Genomic DNA, 17,235 nt, shown 5'->3' with positions numbered 1-17,235 from the left:
TTGTGTTGACTCTTTCATTTACGAAAATGGCTATAAAAAAGAGAAAAAAGTTCGTTTAAAAGACCATTCGCTAGTATAGTATGGTAGTGTGTACGACAGGCGAAGGATGCTGTCACATTGCTGTGACTGTTGCTGTAGTAGCTGACACTAGAATTGTAAATGTGAACTAGTATGAATTGAGAAAGAGCATAGAAGAGAGTGAAAGTTTGAGGTGTAAAGTGCTCACCTGAAACCCAGCATACAAGTACACTAGACAGTAGTTGTGAATACATGTGTATGTGAGCAGTACAGTAGTCTACTTTGACCATTACGCATCCCACTATAAGCTCATGGATTGACTGATTCACTTACCCAACACCTCCATGTACTCGTGTGTTTGTGTAGAGTAGTGTGTATTGTGGAGATGCTAGTCATCAACAAGTTCACTGCATGCTAGATCTTTGTGATCTCTATCCTTACACAGTTAGAGACAGCAGTTGTAGAACGTCAGTACCGTTGCTCAGTCTCGTGCAATGCTATCACATGAGATGAGTGTCCAGTAACTGGTGGAGTTAGTGGACAGTATAGCGTAACTTGTAGTTCCTTGCTCCTTTTCCTTTCCTTTAATTCTGACTACGTTCTCCATCCGAGCAAGAGTACATAAACCAGAGTGTGCAACTGTGCATATCAGATCTGAAACAGCGCAGTTCGTGCACTACGTCACCCTGATGAGATCAGCCAAGCCGCGACTTGCGTACAGCTCAAATTTTCATGTTTCATAGCCCGGAAATCAGCCAAGTTTGCTTGATTTTAGACGTCCTGTTTCAGGATTTCGGTGTTTTGTGTGACTGTGTACGCTGCGTACATCCACCGACAAGTAAAGTCACCAGGCTATCCGTCTCAAAAAACCGAAATCAGGACAAACTCAGTGAACTGCACCACCGCGACTGGTTACGCAACTTTTCACCGTACCTGTGGCTTACCATGCCGTCAGAAATGACGTAGTGCACGAATTACGCTCCCACAGGAACCATCCCGAGTTGCACACTCTGGTTTATGTACTCTTGATCCGAGTGATAGAGATATCTGCTGGATTACGTTGTATTTCCAGTAAAATCTGCATTCCCAACCCAGTGTTTCGCCTAACCATACTACATACTACCCCTACATGTTGTCAGTTCATGTATGCAAATCTAACACTTATGAACACAAGCTTAAAGCATGCACTGCCCTGCGTCATCGGGGTCTCATTCTTCTTACAAGGTGTAATTATGTGCTGTCCACACGTCAGATCATCTGATAGGTATGCTATGAACTGTCTAGTCAATACCATGACAACCACAACATCAACCCCTTCATCACTCACTACCCTAGTCACCAGCACTATGTAGTCATGGTAACCAATACAATCAGTTGCTAAGCAACAGCTGGTCATTACTATCAGCATAAACCATCACTCATTCTGCAGGTATTCAGGCCAGTGTGTCCAAGACTAACAGCAAGCCTTCATGCTCATAATACCTGCATCTACAAACCGTCATGTTATAATACCAAAGGTCAGCATTCATGCACTGAAACTCCCCAGCCAACAATCATGCTACCATTCTGCGCACCCAATATTCATGCTCCCAAACTGTGAAGTCAACCGTCATTCTCCTACAAGTACATATAGGTAGTTACACACAGGCAGAATTCTTGCTACAGAACTGCACAGTCGACAATCAAGCTCTTCTAGCCCCAGTCAACATATTATTAGTAAAGTAGCTTATACATTGTATAAGCACTCATCAGACAGCATGATGTTAGACAACTGTGTATTATATATTATGCTCCGATATGCAGTCATCATTTCTGCTCCAATGTACACGTCACTGTACATCTAACACTGGTGCTCCGATAATCACAACCAACATTCATCATCACTGCAGTTTGCGGACGACATCGCCCTGACATGTGCAAGACGGACAGCGCAAGAGGTGTCTGATGCGCTCAGCTTGGCGGTTACCTCCCTCTCAAGTTGGCTGGACGCTCGTGGTCTTGTATTAAATGCAAAGAAGAGGAATGTATTGGTTTTTACCAGCAGCAGTGGGCAGCAGCCGGACGTGGTTGTACGCTGTCGAAATGATGTCCTTCCGCACACCACCAGCGCGAAATACCTCGGCACCTTGATCGATGAACGAATGGCCTGGCAACCGAAAGTTGACCGGTGCATCTCACGCACTGCTAGGAAGATCGGTAGTCTGTGGCGGGCGCGACGCTGCCTCACTCTAGCTAGTCGAAGCAAGTACTTCCTATCTGTCATCATGCCGGATTTGATATATGGATCGTCAGCATATGGCTCTGGCTTGACCCGCAACCAGCTAAACCGCTTGCAGGTGGCCCCAAACCGCGCAGCAAGGGCGGTGTTCGGACGACCACGATTTACAAGGGCCAGTGACCTCTTGGAGAGGCTCTCTGTTTATCGCGTGGACGAGGTACATCGCCAGAAACTGCTCGTGCTGGTATGGCGGTGCGTTCATAACCACGCCAGTCCTGCTCTGCAGGCACTGTTTGTCCGCAACTGCGGAGCAACTCGCCTTCAGCGCAGTCTGGGCCTGCAACAACCAATAGCCAGAAGCCGAGCAGGTCAATGCCGACCGGCATCTCGCGGTTGCCTGTTATGGAACCATATACCTGACACGGTTCGAGCCATGGGCAACATCCCAGCATTCCGCCGAGCTGCCATTCCCTACACGTTGTAGACTGCTACACAGTTGGTCATACCATGGTATTCAGTACCCACGAACTTTGCAAAGCCGATAATATGATAATGTACCGTGGTGCAAGCACCGATGGTACCACCACTTCGCAGACTGCCTCCCGCTCATTTCTGTGCTCCTGTCTTTATTCTCGTCAGCTGTGTACTTCAGCAGTTCAATTCTGTGCTCCAGTCCTCTTTATTCTCGTGATCTGTGTACTTGTTTTGCTGTTTGTTTGGTTTATTTGAATTCTCTCTGTAGCCGTGTACTTCAGCTATTCTCTCCTACCTCTTCGGAATTTGACTCTCCGCTGGCCTTCCCTCCTCCCATCCCCTTACATTGTATTGGGCCTCCGCAGCTCCCCCCCCCCCCCCCACCCCCACCACAACCACCCCACGCACACACTACATTGTCACATAGCACAACTCAACCATTCGCTACCCTGTTATTGAGCACTCCTGCTCGTTTGGTCTCGCGAAACCAAAAAAATCAACCAACATTCATACCGCCATACCCAAACTGCAAGCATCCATGCTCCGATATACGCACAGAAAACATTGCAGCTCCAAGCCTGCCTGCAAGCACTCCCATTGCAAGTCACACAGTCACTGTCCCCATCATTGTTCTACAGGTCACTGTAAGTGACAAAGACTGGCACAACACAATCATAATACATCAGTATACAATACACAGTCGTAGCCACTGCGGACAACAGTCATCAGTATACAATACACAGTCGTAGCCACTGCGGACAACAGTCATCAGTATACAATACACAGTCGTAGCCACTGCGGACAACAGTCATCAGTATACAATACACAGTCGTAGCCACTGCCCACAACAGTCATCAGTATACAATACACAGTGGTAGCCACTGCGGACAACAGTCATCAGTATACAATACACAGTGGTAGCCACTGCCCACATCATGTCAGGAGAAACAATAATATGAAAACATTAAAAGTCACACACACACACACGCACACACACACACACACACACACACACATGCACACACACACACACGCACACACACACGCGCACACACACACACACACACACACACACACACACACACACACACACACCATTGACCATTTGACGCCCATCGCCGGAAGCAATGATAGGGATGCTACAGCAGAAGCCATAGCAACTTGTGCTGGGATTGCACCATTCAACAGCTTGCACACACACACACTCACACACACACACCACACACACACACACACACACACACACACGCAAACACACACACCTGGTCCTGGTAAACACTGCCATTACGATCACGTGTCCCCTAAGGCCCCGGTCACACATGCACTTTTTTTGGCGGTTCCGCCAAAGCGTAACTTACGCTTCCGCCGTTGCCTCGGCAACGGCGGAGGCGTAAGTTACGCTTTGGCGGAAAGTTTGGATTTTGCTACGCCAAAAAAATGCGAGCGGACCCTCCGCTTTCGCGGATCCGCTTTGGCGGAACCTGCATGGTGATGGCTTTGGAGTTTGGTGTGCTACTTCTGCACTGAGTTCTGGTGTTGTTTGGTTGCCGTTTGGTATTCAGTTTTCATATTGTTCTTCTTTGCCAATGAACTGTACGTTCTGGAGATCTCGCAAACAATACTGCATCATTATGAGTGGATACTTGGTGAGGGAATCCGTCTCCCAACTCATTGGCCCTGATCGCGGACGATCTCCAACACTCTCCAAGCAATACGTCCACCAGAGTATGCAACACTAGGACTGCAACCAGGGAGTAGTGAGTACTCTGCCACACCCTCACTGCAACTGCAGGCATCCACGCAGTCGCTGGGTCGATGATGGATCATGGAGGAGGCAACGACACCCTGCTATAAAACTATTTGAATTTGATATTGATGTAAACTAAACTAATATTCAAATACACCCGTGCTGGGCCGCAGTGAATGTGCCCCAAATCCACGAGTGTACTTGACAGGAGACATTCAGCAGCCTGTCAGCGATCCACGATAGCTCTACTTGTACAAGCGAAGGTCGCTTCAACTCGGACAAGAACATCTAAAATTTCATAGGACGTGCTGCATTTGCATTCTCTCCGCCAAAGCGGAGCGTTGAGGAGCACAGTAGTCTACATGTATGTGTGACCGCTGCATCGTGTGGTCCGCCAAAGCGGCTGTGGTAGTTCCGCTTTCCGCCTCCGCAAAAGCGGTGCAAGCTTTTCATGTGTGACCGCGGCCTTACGGGGCCTACAATAGAACGACGAGCGGGACCATGTTCGAGAGAGCCATCTCCAGCAGCTATGAATCTGGCTTATCATCGGAAACGATTCCTCTCACGGCTGCGGCTAGAACTGGTCCATCACTCTCCACAACAGAGCGAACATTCCATGAGCCAACGCTCAGAGTCGTTCCAAGTCGTCGTCTTCGTGCGGTAGTTTGCTCCACTCGGGGGTTTGCAAAGCCTCGCGAAGGACTCTCAACACACACACACACACACACACGCAAACACACCCACACTGACACAAACTTCCCCACATACATACGCACGCACCCCCCCCCCCCCCCTAACTCACGCACCCCCCCCCCCCCCCCCCCACTCTCGCACACCCACGCACCCCCCCCCCCATACACACACACGCACACCCACGCACTCCCCCCCCCCCCGCCCCATACACACACACACTCACCCACCCCCACACAGCCCCCCCCCCCCCCATCCATACACCCCCATACACCCACGCACCCCCCCCCCCCCACACACACACACACACCAACGCACCCCCCCCCCCCCCCGCCCCATACACACACACATGCATGCACACATGCTTGCACTTGCTCACTGCCATAACCGGTCACGAGGGTCTCTCTTTGGGAGAGGGGAGAGAGAGACTCAAAAGGAATCTTGGAAAGATTACTCAATTGGCTATTGAACCGCGCAACGGCCCACACCTCCTGAAATCCCTAAAACTCTGGGTGGACTTGGAAATGATCCCACTTATGGGCTCACCACACCTCAGTAAGTGGGTAAGAACAAGGTAATGAAAAAGGAGTGGCGGCATCAGGGTATACGTCCCGGGATCCAAGTGCAGTTACCCCTGCCTCCGGTGAAAGTAATACTTGCTACTAGTGTGTGTGGTTAAATCAGAGTGGATCTGATAATAATTATTATAAGTTTCACTAGCACCATTGATTACACAAGAGTTGCTCTAGCCAGAAGTAGTCCATGGTTAACAGGTATGTATACTTCAAATAGAAAGTATATGAACCCTGGAACCAACACAGGTGGCAGGTACAACAATACACTTTCAAGCAGCCGAGCCCATTGGCAACAGACCCAACACTATCTGGCATAAGTGTACCCACCAACCGAACTAGCTGACACAAATACATACACACACACACACACAGATTAGTTGTACTTTCTAGCCATGTATAGAAACACGGACAAAAAGAAAATGTTCTCTTACCGGTAGATTCTATTCCAGGACTGCATACATGTACATCATTATCCTAATCACCCATTCCTACTCTGCCCTGTTTGCGTATAGCATCATGTGGATGAATGTCAGGTGATATGCACATAGCTAACTGCTACATCACACTCATAACGTATACACTGTAGTGCAGCTTACGCATGGTTGATCACACAGTGAGCAATGAGTCCTGGAGGCACGAAACCTACGTCACAATACCAGCCAAGTCGTCGATGAGTGTTCGCCTATGCACCAGACACTACCTGATGTACAGTTACCAGTCAGCTATGTGAGTATCATCAGCCATGCATCTACTAGGCCACGTGCGTAAAGTATAGATGATGGTGGTGAGAGAAGCATGGCTCTTTGCCAGTCTGATCTGAAGACAAGATTAGAGTAGAATTACTTAGAAGAAGGAAAGGACCAAAGGTTTACACCGCAGTATGCGTTGATGTCCACTAACGTATTGCCAAGATGATGTAGGGTCGGAACGTGTGACATTTGCCACAATATTCACTGATGATACTGATATTCAACGACCTGACGTTTGCCTCGATCACGTCTTGGATACACTGACCAACACACTTCCAGCCGGTCATAAAATATTAATTCCATTCATTCAATGAAAAAGAACTATGAAAAACTGAATTAGTTTTCGTCGCACACATGATGTCATTGCCGTGACAACTTTGACAGGATCTAGATCATAGATGTGTCAATGACTAAACCAGTGATTCACTGACTCCATTCCAGGGAATCGGTAGTATTCGGGACCACTACAGTCGTCCCTCTTTAATTAATCCAGGGACTAACATGTAAGTTTCACAATGACAGCGTGAACAAGGCGGAGGACCCACAGTATAGGAAAACAGTGTTCCTGACTGAAACCATAAACTGGTTGGCGGGCCCGGTCTTGCGACCATTTGGACCACGAGATCAGGGAATATACCTATAATGCTCCAATAGAGTAACGAGTGTCTGAACAGGGGTATAGCCCCATACGATTCAAATGGGCACAAGATCGAGACCCTACCCGGCAACCGGTGTATGGTTGCAGTGAGCCTGGAGTATTGTTTTCCCATACAGTGGGTAGTCCACCTTGTTCACACTGTCATCGTGAAACTTACATACTACAATCAGGTACGTGTAGTTACGAAGTTCGTGTTCAAACCACACTACCCAGATCTGTTCATTTCCAACAGCAATGACTAAACAGGAATGTCGTGAAATTATGACTCCATACCAGTAAAGAACGTTTCTCCGGCCATTTTCAGTCTTTAATTTGGCAAACATTGAAATCTGCCCAAACTCTGTAGAGTGAGTTTAGATATTGGTAAACGCTGTCCAGCTGTACTTATACTACATGTACATGTATGTGCTACACTTGATACTGTGCGCAGAGGTACAGACTCACTGAAATGTTTGCTACTTTGTCAGCTCATCATCTCAACACAGATCCTAGTGAGAACAAAACCACTTATACGTACTAACTATGAAGGAATTTACTTCAATTTAGAAAACATTTTCTAAACTCGGATGTTGAGCCATAAATAAATGTAGAAGAGAAAAGGACATATGGATACGAGTTAAGAGAAGGTTCCCCTCTTTGGTCTTTCCATAACCTTGAACCTTCCAAGTTGGAAGGCTGTCGGTTAGCGCTACGGAGATGTGTTGAAGTTAGGTGTCAGGACCTCGAATGTCTCAGTATTCTGTCAGTTTTGTGCCTAGTTATTGCACTTTCTGACTGTATATAGTATCATGTTACAGTGATGGAGAGTAACTCTTACCTCGTCTCATATATTATGTCCTTTTCTCTTCTACATTTTCTAAAGAGAATGTTTGGCCAAGTCGATGAGCGTATATTGCTCTGAGTCATTGACTGTGACTGAGCCAATCTCCGTCACGTGATATCATGCACTGCGTTTCTGTGTTCTACGTAGCTTTGTAAATGATAGCAATGATGATGTCCATGAATGTCACGTGACCACTCTTAGTCAATGTAGTGGTTTATTGTGTGACGATGCAGTTAGAAAGTGTTGATGTGTAGCATAGTTTACATACAGTGAAGTCTGTATTCTACATTGCTGTTTATCTCATAGTGGATATGTGGGAGAATCTATGACAAAAATTAATGTCTTTTTCTACACGTCATGTAAGAAGGAAATGATTTTCTAACGTGATCCGCTGCAAATGTGGTAGCTGTGTCTGTGGCTGGAGACCCAATATGTAGCTGGAACTGCCAGATATGATACCGCACAGAGCTGCTGAAATTGGGTGTTGGCAAATCAGTGTCCCTGTAACCGACCTGGGACCATACCACCCTTCAGGAGCTGAAACTCAATGCCACTGGGTTGTTATGTCTAGTGTTATGTGTAATGACGTCACGACGATTGAAGGGAAAACTCTGTACAAGTACAAAGTACAGTCTGTAGTCTTAAGTACAACTTCTAACGTTATGCTGTATTTGTTTACTAGGACAAACCTTTTTACGTTATGCTGTATTTGTTTACTAGGACAAACCTTTTTACGTTATGCTGTATTTGTTTACTAGGACAAACCTTTTTACGTTATGCTGTATTTGTTTACTAGGACAAACCTTTTTACATTATGTTGTATTTGTTTACTAGGACAAACCTTTTTACGTTATGCTGTATTTGTTTACTAGGACAAACCTTTTTACGTTATGCTGTATTTGTTTACTAGGACAAACCTTTTTACGTTATGCTGTATTTGTTTACTAGGACAAACCTTTTTACGTTATGCTGTATTTGTTTTCCTGACAGGAAGCAGAAATGCTCAAACCGAACCGTACCGATTCAAACAGCTGTCGTAGCTGACGCAGCGGAGACTGTCTCAGCGGAAAATGTCTCAACGGCTGGAGACCCGCCGAGGCCGAGGGCTAATCCGCCGCTACAAAGTGTTGTAGGTGAACTCGCGGCGTCACCCTCTGACTCTGAAGTCCAGCTGTTGACGGAACTTGCCGGGTCGCAAGCCCAACCTATGGTCGAACCGGGCTCCGACGACACCGCCGTCACCGAGGCCACAGTTGAATTTGATAATGATGCAGTCAATACTGCCTTCCTGAGCGCAAAATTTCAGAGAGCGTTTGGTGCTGAACTGGTCAACTCCGACGGTGGTCCGGATTGTGAAATCAGGCAAATGTGGTGGAAAGCGGTAGCTTTGCATGGGAAGCAATATGGCCTGCCCGACGGAGGGGTCGGAACACGCTTCGTCAACATTTTAGCTGAAGAAATAGAAAAATGCAACAATAGCCAACAACCTTCAGAGTGTGAATTTCTTTTCACTGCTCTCGTTCTGCAACGTAACAAGTCTATTCGCAAAGGAAAGGACATCCGGCCACTCCTCACAAGACGGATGGATATGTGGGAGAATGGTCACCTCTCTGAACTACTGCGTGAGGCTCAACGGTGTGATACTCAGCTGCTGACCAGCATGTGTCCTATGTCGCCAGAGCAAATAGAGCGGACCTTCAACCGTCTTATGCTCGAAGGCAGGGTCAGATCCGCGGTGCGTCTAATCACAGATCGATGTGGTGGAGGTGTACTGGACCCTGGTGGTGAGGCTCAGGGCAAGGCTGGCCCACTTGGTAGGACCGTGTACGATGTGCTGCAAGAGAAACACCCGGAGCAACAACCCGCCGATCCAAGAGCATTCCTTGAGTGCGAGGATCTGCCCCTGCTGGAGGATGTTCATATCACTGGTGCAATGATTGAACAGGTGGCCCGTCGACTCTTCGGCAGTGCCGGTCCCAGTGGGACCAACTCTGAGCAGTGGAGAACGTTCTTGCTATCCCATGGCAACGCCAGCAGTCGCCTGCGGGAAGCTGTGGCCGCCTCAACCCGTCGACATGCAAATGGAATCGTGCCCTGGTGCAACATGCGAGCATTCCTTGCTCGGAGAGGCATTGCACTGGACAAGCTACCAGGAGTGCGGCCAATCGGAGTGGGCGAATGAAGGCAGCGCATTGAGGCAAAGGCCATGGCCCTTGCTACGGGAATTGATGTCCAGGAGGTCTGTGGGGCTGACCAGCTATGCTCGGGTGCAAAAGCTGGGATTGAGGCAGCTGTTCATGCTATGAGCGACGTTTTCACCGAGGATGACACTGAAGGACTCCTTCTTGTCGATGCAGCTAATGCATTTAACTCGCTAAGCCGTCCCGCGGCCCTATGGAACTGCCGGGTGCTCTGGCCGAGATGCGCAAGGTTTCTATTCAACGCCTACCGTGGGTACGCTGTGATCATCTTGAAAGGTTCCTGTACATCCGAGGTCCATACCCTTCTCAGCCGGGAAGGTACTACTCAGGGATGCCCCCTGGCTATGCTAATGTATGCCATTGGTCTGCACCCTCTGATTGAGAGTTTGAAGGAACCCAGCCAGCACACCCAAAACTGGTACGCTGATGATTCTTCTTGTGCGGGACGGTTGCGCAACATCAGGAAGTGGCTCGACCGCCTTATCGATCAGGGTGAAGCTTTCGGCTACCAAGTTGAGCCGACAAAGAGTATCATTATTGTTTCCCCGGATCTCGTTCAGCAAGCTAATGATATCTTTGGGGATCTGAACATCCAAGTAGCCACATCCGCCCGTTTCCTAGGAGGCTGTATCGGTGAACCTGACGGAGTGAGATCGTTTGTCAAGGAGAGAGTGGAGACGTGGGTGAGCAGTGTCAATTGCCTTGCCGCTGCTGCCAGGAAATACCCCCAGTCGGCGTATTGTGCGTTGAATCGCTCGCTCTCATGTGAGTGGTCATACCTGCAGCGTGTTGTCCAGGGTCTTGAGGAGGAGTTTGCTCCGCTTCGAGACGTCATCCTGGAGCAATTTGCCCCAGCCATCCTTGGGCGGGAGGTTCTTCCTCGGGAACACCAGCTCCTCACCCTGCCAGTCAAGTATGGTGGCTTGGCTTTGGCTGATCCTGTCCACACAGCACCCCAGGCTTACCAGAATTCGAGAAACGCTACTGACATCCTGCGCAACTCAATCCAATCTGGTAACCCCGTAAACGTAAATGATCACAGCGCTCACTGTCGCCGCATCACAAGCCAAATCAGCAGGGAACGAGATGTGATTTCCGCTGAAATCAGCCAATCAATTCTCAGTGACCTGCCACAGCTTGAGGAGCGCACCCTCTCCCGCATCGTACGGGGAAATGCCTCCGGATGGCTTACGGTGTTGCCCCTGAAGCGCGAGGGGTATGATCTGTCGAGTACAGAATTCCGCGATCAACTTGCCATCCGCTATGGTCGGCAGCCGCTTGCCCTGCCAGCGCAATGTGATGGTTGCGGGAAGCCTTTCTCTCTCCAGCATGGCCTTGACTGCCCGAAAGGTGGACTTATCAAGCGAGGCCACAATGATCTGCGTGATAGCGATGCAAAGCTAGCTGATATGGCATTCGGTGGTGTTGTAGTCGAGCCGATCATGGTGCCGGAGGGTGATCGGACGGGGCAGCCTGCTCTTCGGGCAGATTGGCTTGCCCGGGGTGTGTGGGAGGATAACAGGGTGGCGTTTTTTGATAATCGCATCATTGATGCCAACGCACCCAGTTACTCCCATTCATCCTGGGAAGCTACTTCCAACCGCGCTGCTAACGCGAAGAAAAAGAAGTATCGTCAGGCCTCCGAGGACCTCCGTGGGTCGTTCACACCACTGGTTTGTTCCACGGATGGGGTGCTACATCGCGAATACGCCAGCTATCAGAAGCGACTTGCTGGTCGCCTCGCCCTCAAGTGGGACAAGCCATTTTCTATCATCATGGCTTGGGTGCGAGTTCGCAGCCAATTTGCAGTGATCCATGCAGTCGACCTCCGGCTACGCGGGTCTAGAAGGCGCCTGACAGGCCTGTCGACGCAGGATGGTGCTGGGGTAGGCATCGGCCATTGAAAACTGAATTCCGTCTGTTTTACGTGGAATTTCTTGGAGTTTCCCAATGTATTGTACTTGAATAAAATTCTATTTTAACTTTCATGGTATCTCAATTTTTTTCACGTCTACATGACTTTATTTTGCCCGTAAAAGAGGCCGTTACCCCGTAAAAAAAAAAAAAAAAAAAAAAAGTTTACTAGGACAAACCTTTTTACATTATGTTGTATTTGTTTACTAAGACAAACCTTTTTACGTTATGCTGTAGTTGTTTACTAGGACAAACCTTTTTACGTTATGCTGTATTTGTTTACTAGGACAAACCTTTTTACGTTATGCTGTATTTGTTTACTAGGACAAACCTTTTTACGCTATGCTGTATTTGTTTACTAGGACAAACCTTTTTACGTTATGCTGTATTTGTTTACTAGGACAAACCTTTTTACGTTATGCTGTATTTGTTTACTAGGACAAACCTTTTTACGTTATGCTGTATTTGTTTACTAGGACAAACCTTTTTACGTTATGCTGTATTTGTTTACTAGGACAAACCTTTTTACGTTGTGCTGTATTTGTTTACTAGGCGCTATGGCTGGCCCTTGGATAGGCTGCCGGATACCTGTCCCCGTGGAGAGCGGTTCACTGTGGACCATGCCCAGATATGTAAGCTGTCGGGCTTCATCCACATGCGCCATGATGAGGTCACCAATTTCCTAGCCTCATGCATGAAAGAGATCCACAACGATGTGGAAGTTGAGCCGACACTCCAACCCATCACTGGTGAAGCCTTTCGCTATCGTACTGCCAATGTTGAGCCCGATGCGCGAGTGGACATCCGGGTGCGGGGCTTTTGGAACCATAGCCGCAATGCATTTTTCGATACGAGGGTGTTCTATCCCCACGCAGCGAGCTATCGGTCCCAGCCCATTGCATCTATTTATCGCAAGTTGGAAGGTGCCAAGAAGCGGGAGTATGGCGAAAGAGTTAACCAAGTTGAACATGGCTCGTTCACACCACTGGTCTTCTCCTCTTGCGGCGGAATGGGTCCAGAGGCAGACATCGTCGTAAAGCGGATTGCTGATGCTCTGGCTTCTAAGCGCAAGGAGAGCTACAGCAAAGTCGTTTGCTGGATGCGCTGCTGCTTGGCTTTCTCTCTTGCTAGGTCTGCGATCCGGTGCGTTCGAGGATCACGCTCCGTTCGCCGCCGTCACATCAACCTTGTGCCTGTCGACCTCGTCCAGGCTGAGGCTCGCCTTGCTACGCATTAGACTGTCTTCACAGCCATTTTAGCCCCCTCCTTATTGGACTGTTTTCACAGCCATTGTAGCTTCCTCCGTATAAGACTGTTTTCACAGCCATTTCAGCTCATTTTCTCTCGGTACTAAGCTGTTGACCTTGCACTTGTGTTTATTTTGCCCGTACAAGAGGCTTGGAACACATTTGTTTACTAGGACAAACCTTTTTACGTTATGATGTATTTATTTACAAGGACAAACCTTTTTACGTTATGATGTATTTGTTTACTAGGACAAACCTTTTTACGTTATGCTGTATTTGTTTACTAGGACAAACCTTTTTACGTTATGCTGTATTTGTTTACTAGGACAAACCTTTTTACGTTATGCTGTATTTGTTTACTAGGACAAACCTTTTTACGTTATGCTGTATTTGTTTACTAGGACAAACCTCTTTACGTTATGCTGTATTTGTTTACTAGGACAAACCTTTTTACGTTATGATGTATTTGTTTACTAGGACAAACTTTTTACGTTCTTAAAGGACAAGCAGCAGCTTTCGGCTTGTTTATCTATAAAGTTATTCCACATCCACCGAACGCGCTCTCCACCAAAAGCCTTGGATTCATGTTGCTGGTGTGTGAGGCTGGCCAGAGAGCGTGTTTGGTGGAGGTGGAATTACTTTAGCCCTTTTTACTGGCAAAATAAACATACTACAGTATGATTTTCACGCACATTCACATGCCAGAGGAAAAGACAGCAACAACAACAGCAACAGCCCTCCAAGTCCAAGGTTCCAACACACCATTGCATGCTTACACATACAGTAGACCTGCTCACGCACGAACACCCGAATGTACAGTCTGTTGCTGAGTACTACACCAAACCACACACAAGACGTACCACACCCAAGACCACACTCAAGCAACTCACTACGAGTACAGTGTCTGCATTGTCATTGTCAAGTTGCTCAGAGCCGCCATGTCATTATGGTGACATGTTTTTAGCAACAACCAGTTATAAAATATAATTTTACGACAACCAGATTGACAACACCAACACCACCCTGGTCTGTATGGGACTGTGCCCTAAGACATGATGTCATCAGCTCTTTGTCCATATTTGATGAGAAGAGCGTAGCATTGAATCGTGATTGGTTCCAGGTAGTGTTGTTATGTGGTAATGGGGTAGGTCCCCCATTATGTGTGTAGTCTACATGTGTGATGTGATTCTTGTCACCAATGACTATGTAAACAACACATTTTTATGGTCTCGGTCTGTGCAGAGCGCTAGCGGGACGACATCGTGCAGACGTGTAGCATACCACGTGACAACACAATGACACACGCACACACGCAATGCCAATGCTGCGAACAAAAGATGCCTGAGTTCGCGCTAAGGCACACAGCCACAAAGCTAAAGCAGTATCAGTAATGTATGAGTAGATGGCCGTCCGTGGTCTGCCAGACAGTGAGCATGACCTGCCATTTACCACATGCATGTGATGCACGATTCGTTCAAACATTAGATCCCATCGCTATTATTAATGGTCAGCACAGCTCAGTCATCCATTTCTCAAGGCACAGTCCAGTTGTCCGTTTTCGTCTCCCTGCCTTTCTCTTTTGTTTCAAACGTCTTCTAATGGTGTTGAACAGTCCCTCTGACCTACCTTTGTTAGACGTGCATTATCTTTTCCAGTCATTGTTACTCTTTCTCTCAACTACTAATCAGTCTGTAGTGGCTACAACGCTCTCTCAGAGAGTAACAAGTTCAGCACAACGCTCTCTCAATGAATAACAAGTTCAGCACAACGCTCTCTCAGTGAATAACAAGTTCAGCATAACGCTCTCTCAGTGAACAACAAGTTCAGCATAACGCTCTCCTTCTCTCAACGGCCTACTTATTCCAGTCAGCCCACTCAGCCAACGTTTGAAGAAGATCTTTAAAGGAACGCACAACTCACTCAGTAAGTAAAAATACAATCATGTGCTATAGGTCTATTTGAAATCCCCCTACAGCATTAGTATCACTGATATAGCACATTGTGACTATGCCTACTCCAGAGCTAGGACATCAGGCTGAGTGACACGGTTGAGAGCTAGCGTGTGTGCTCGTGCTTGGTAGAAATGCGCCAGGTGCTGCACTAACTGACCTGGTTGACATAATGGGTGTATTTGCTAACGTTAGCGACTGGATCATTCGATTCACTCCCTGACCTTGTTCTCGCACTGAGTGCTACATCTTATCGGTCTAGTTAGCAACTGTGGATCGTTCAGTAGCGGTTCATGACCTGTAGATCAAAGTCCAAAGTTCAAACAGTGAGTTACTCCTTCGCTGCACCATTCCGTCGATCAGGTGAATACCTTCTTGCAGGTGTAGGCCCTCCGGACTTCCACGTCAAGTTTCTTCTTTTCTCTTCACTGCTACTTGAAGACAACGTTCAACAAAACGGCAAGGATGACTTTCTTCAATTCAGCTCTTTCCTTTAGACTCACTAACTGTAGCCGTGTTCATCTATGAGAAGTTCAACGGTGACTTTACCCGTATTGCAAGTTAGAAACTGAATAGACCATTTTCAGAACTCTCAATAGACCAGAGAAGTTCATCATGTTTCCTACACTTAGCGAGAAAGAAGAGAAAAGTAGATCGTTTTCACTGTCATCAACGTTTCTCCAACAAGGAATGTAAGTTACAAATGGTGGCACTCCATCTCTTTCTCTTCGTTTACTTCCCATATTTTCGTTAGTACTGTCGTCTCGTTGGTCTCCACCTTTGTCCTTGTCTCGTGTCGCAACGTGACGGCCATTCAGGGACCTACTGATTGACCTCTTGTAGACGAAGTACATTTCAGTTCTTTGTAACGAAGGTAGACTTGACGAGCAAGAGGATGTATAGATATTTCTAGTTGTGATCGACATGAAGATTGTTCAAATATCAAATGTTTGCTGTTGTAACTGTTCGTGCTTGTCAAGTTGAAGTTGAAGTTGTTCCATTCATTTTGTGTGGAGACCTTTCTTCGAACTGTCGTTTTCTTCTTTGTTGTGAACGGTACGAGAGTTGGAGTTGTTTGAGGTGGAGAGCAGTATTCTTTCGTTGATAGTTGTCGTAGGCAGTTGTAGTAATGAGGTGTAACATTTGTCGGTGGTTTCTGTGGTTTTGCTGAGACAGGTAAATTGCATTGTGTTGCAGTGTGTTGCGAAGATGTCCCCGTGATGTCGTTCATTGATCGTCTTCACCTTTTTCAGCTACTGACACAGTCATTGACTGACGTAGCTGCACGTCAGTGCACGTCAGTGGACCTGGGGTCAAAGGTTATTCCACTCTAAATATGGTGTTGGGTATGACGTCATGATGAGTGTGTATGTGTGTGTGCGTACGCATCAGTGTAGATGCAAGTATTGACATGTGAGATCAATGTTGTTTGGATCATTGTGTATGTCATAGTATGGGAGTACTTGTTGTCTTTCTTACCTCTTATTTCCTGTCCCCTTGTCTGTCCATCTGTATGTGTATCTGTCCGTCTGTTTGTATCTGTCTGTCCATCTACGTTTGTCTGTGTGTGTGTGTGTGCGTGTGCGTGTGCATGTGTGTGTGTATGTGTCGTGTGTGTGCATGTGTGGGGCAGTCAGTCTGTCTGTCTGTCTGTCTGTTCTCTCTATGTCTGTCTGTCTGTCTGTCTGTCTGTGTGTCCATCTTGTGTGTGTGTGTGTGTGTGTGTTTGTGTGTGCATGTGTGATTATCTGTGTCGTGTGTGCATGTGTGTGGCAGTCTGTCTGTCTGTCTGTCTGTCTGACTGTCTGTCTGTCTGTCTGTCCATCTGTGTCTGTCTGTCTGTCTGTGTTGCGTACGCATTGTCCCTGTACAGACATGTCCAGACAAGAAGTAGATGGGTTTGCTCGAGAGGTGCAGCGAAAAGATGCCACACTGGAAAGTCTTCAGTCTGCTGTGCCTCCTGAGCAGCCGC

Source organism: Sycon ciliatum, chromosome 8 (genome assembly GCF_964019385.1).
Source record: "Sycon ciliatum chromosome 8, ocSycCili1.1, whole genome shotgun sequence".
Taxonomy (NCBI): Eukaryota; Metazoa; Porifera; class Calcarea; order Leucosolenida; family Sycettidae; genus Sycon; species Sycon ciliatum.
Note: the sequence above shows the minus strand (reverse complement) of the source record.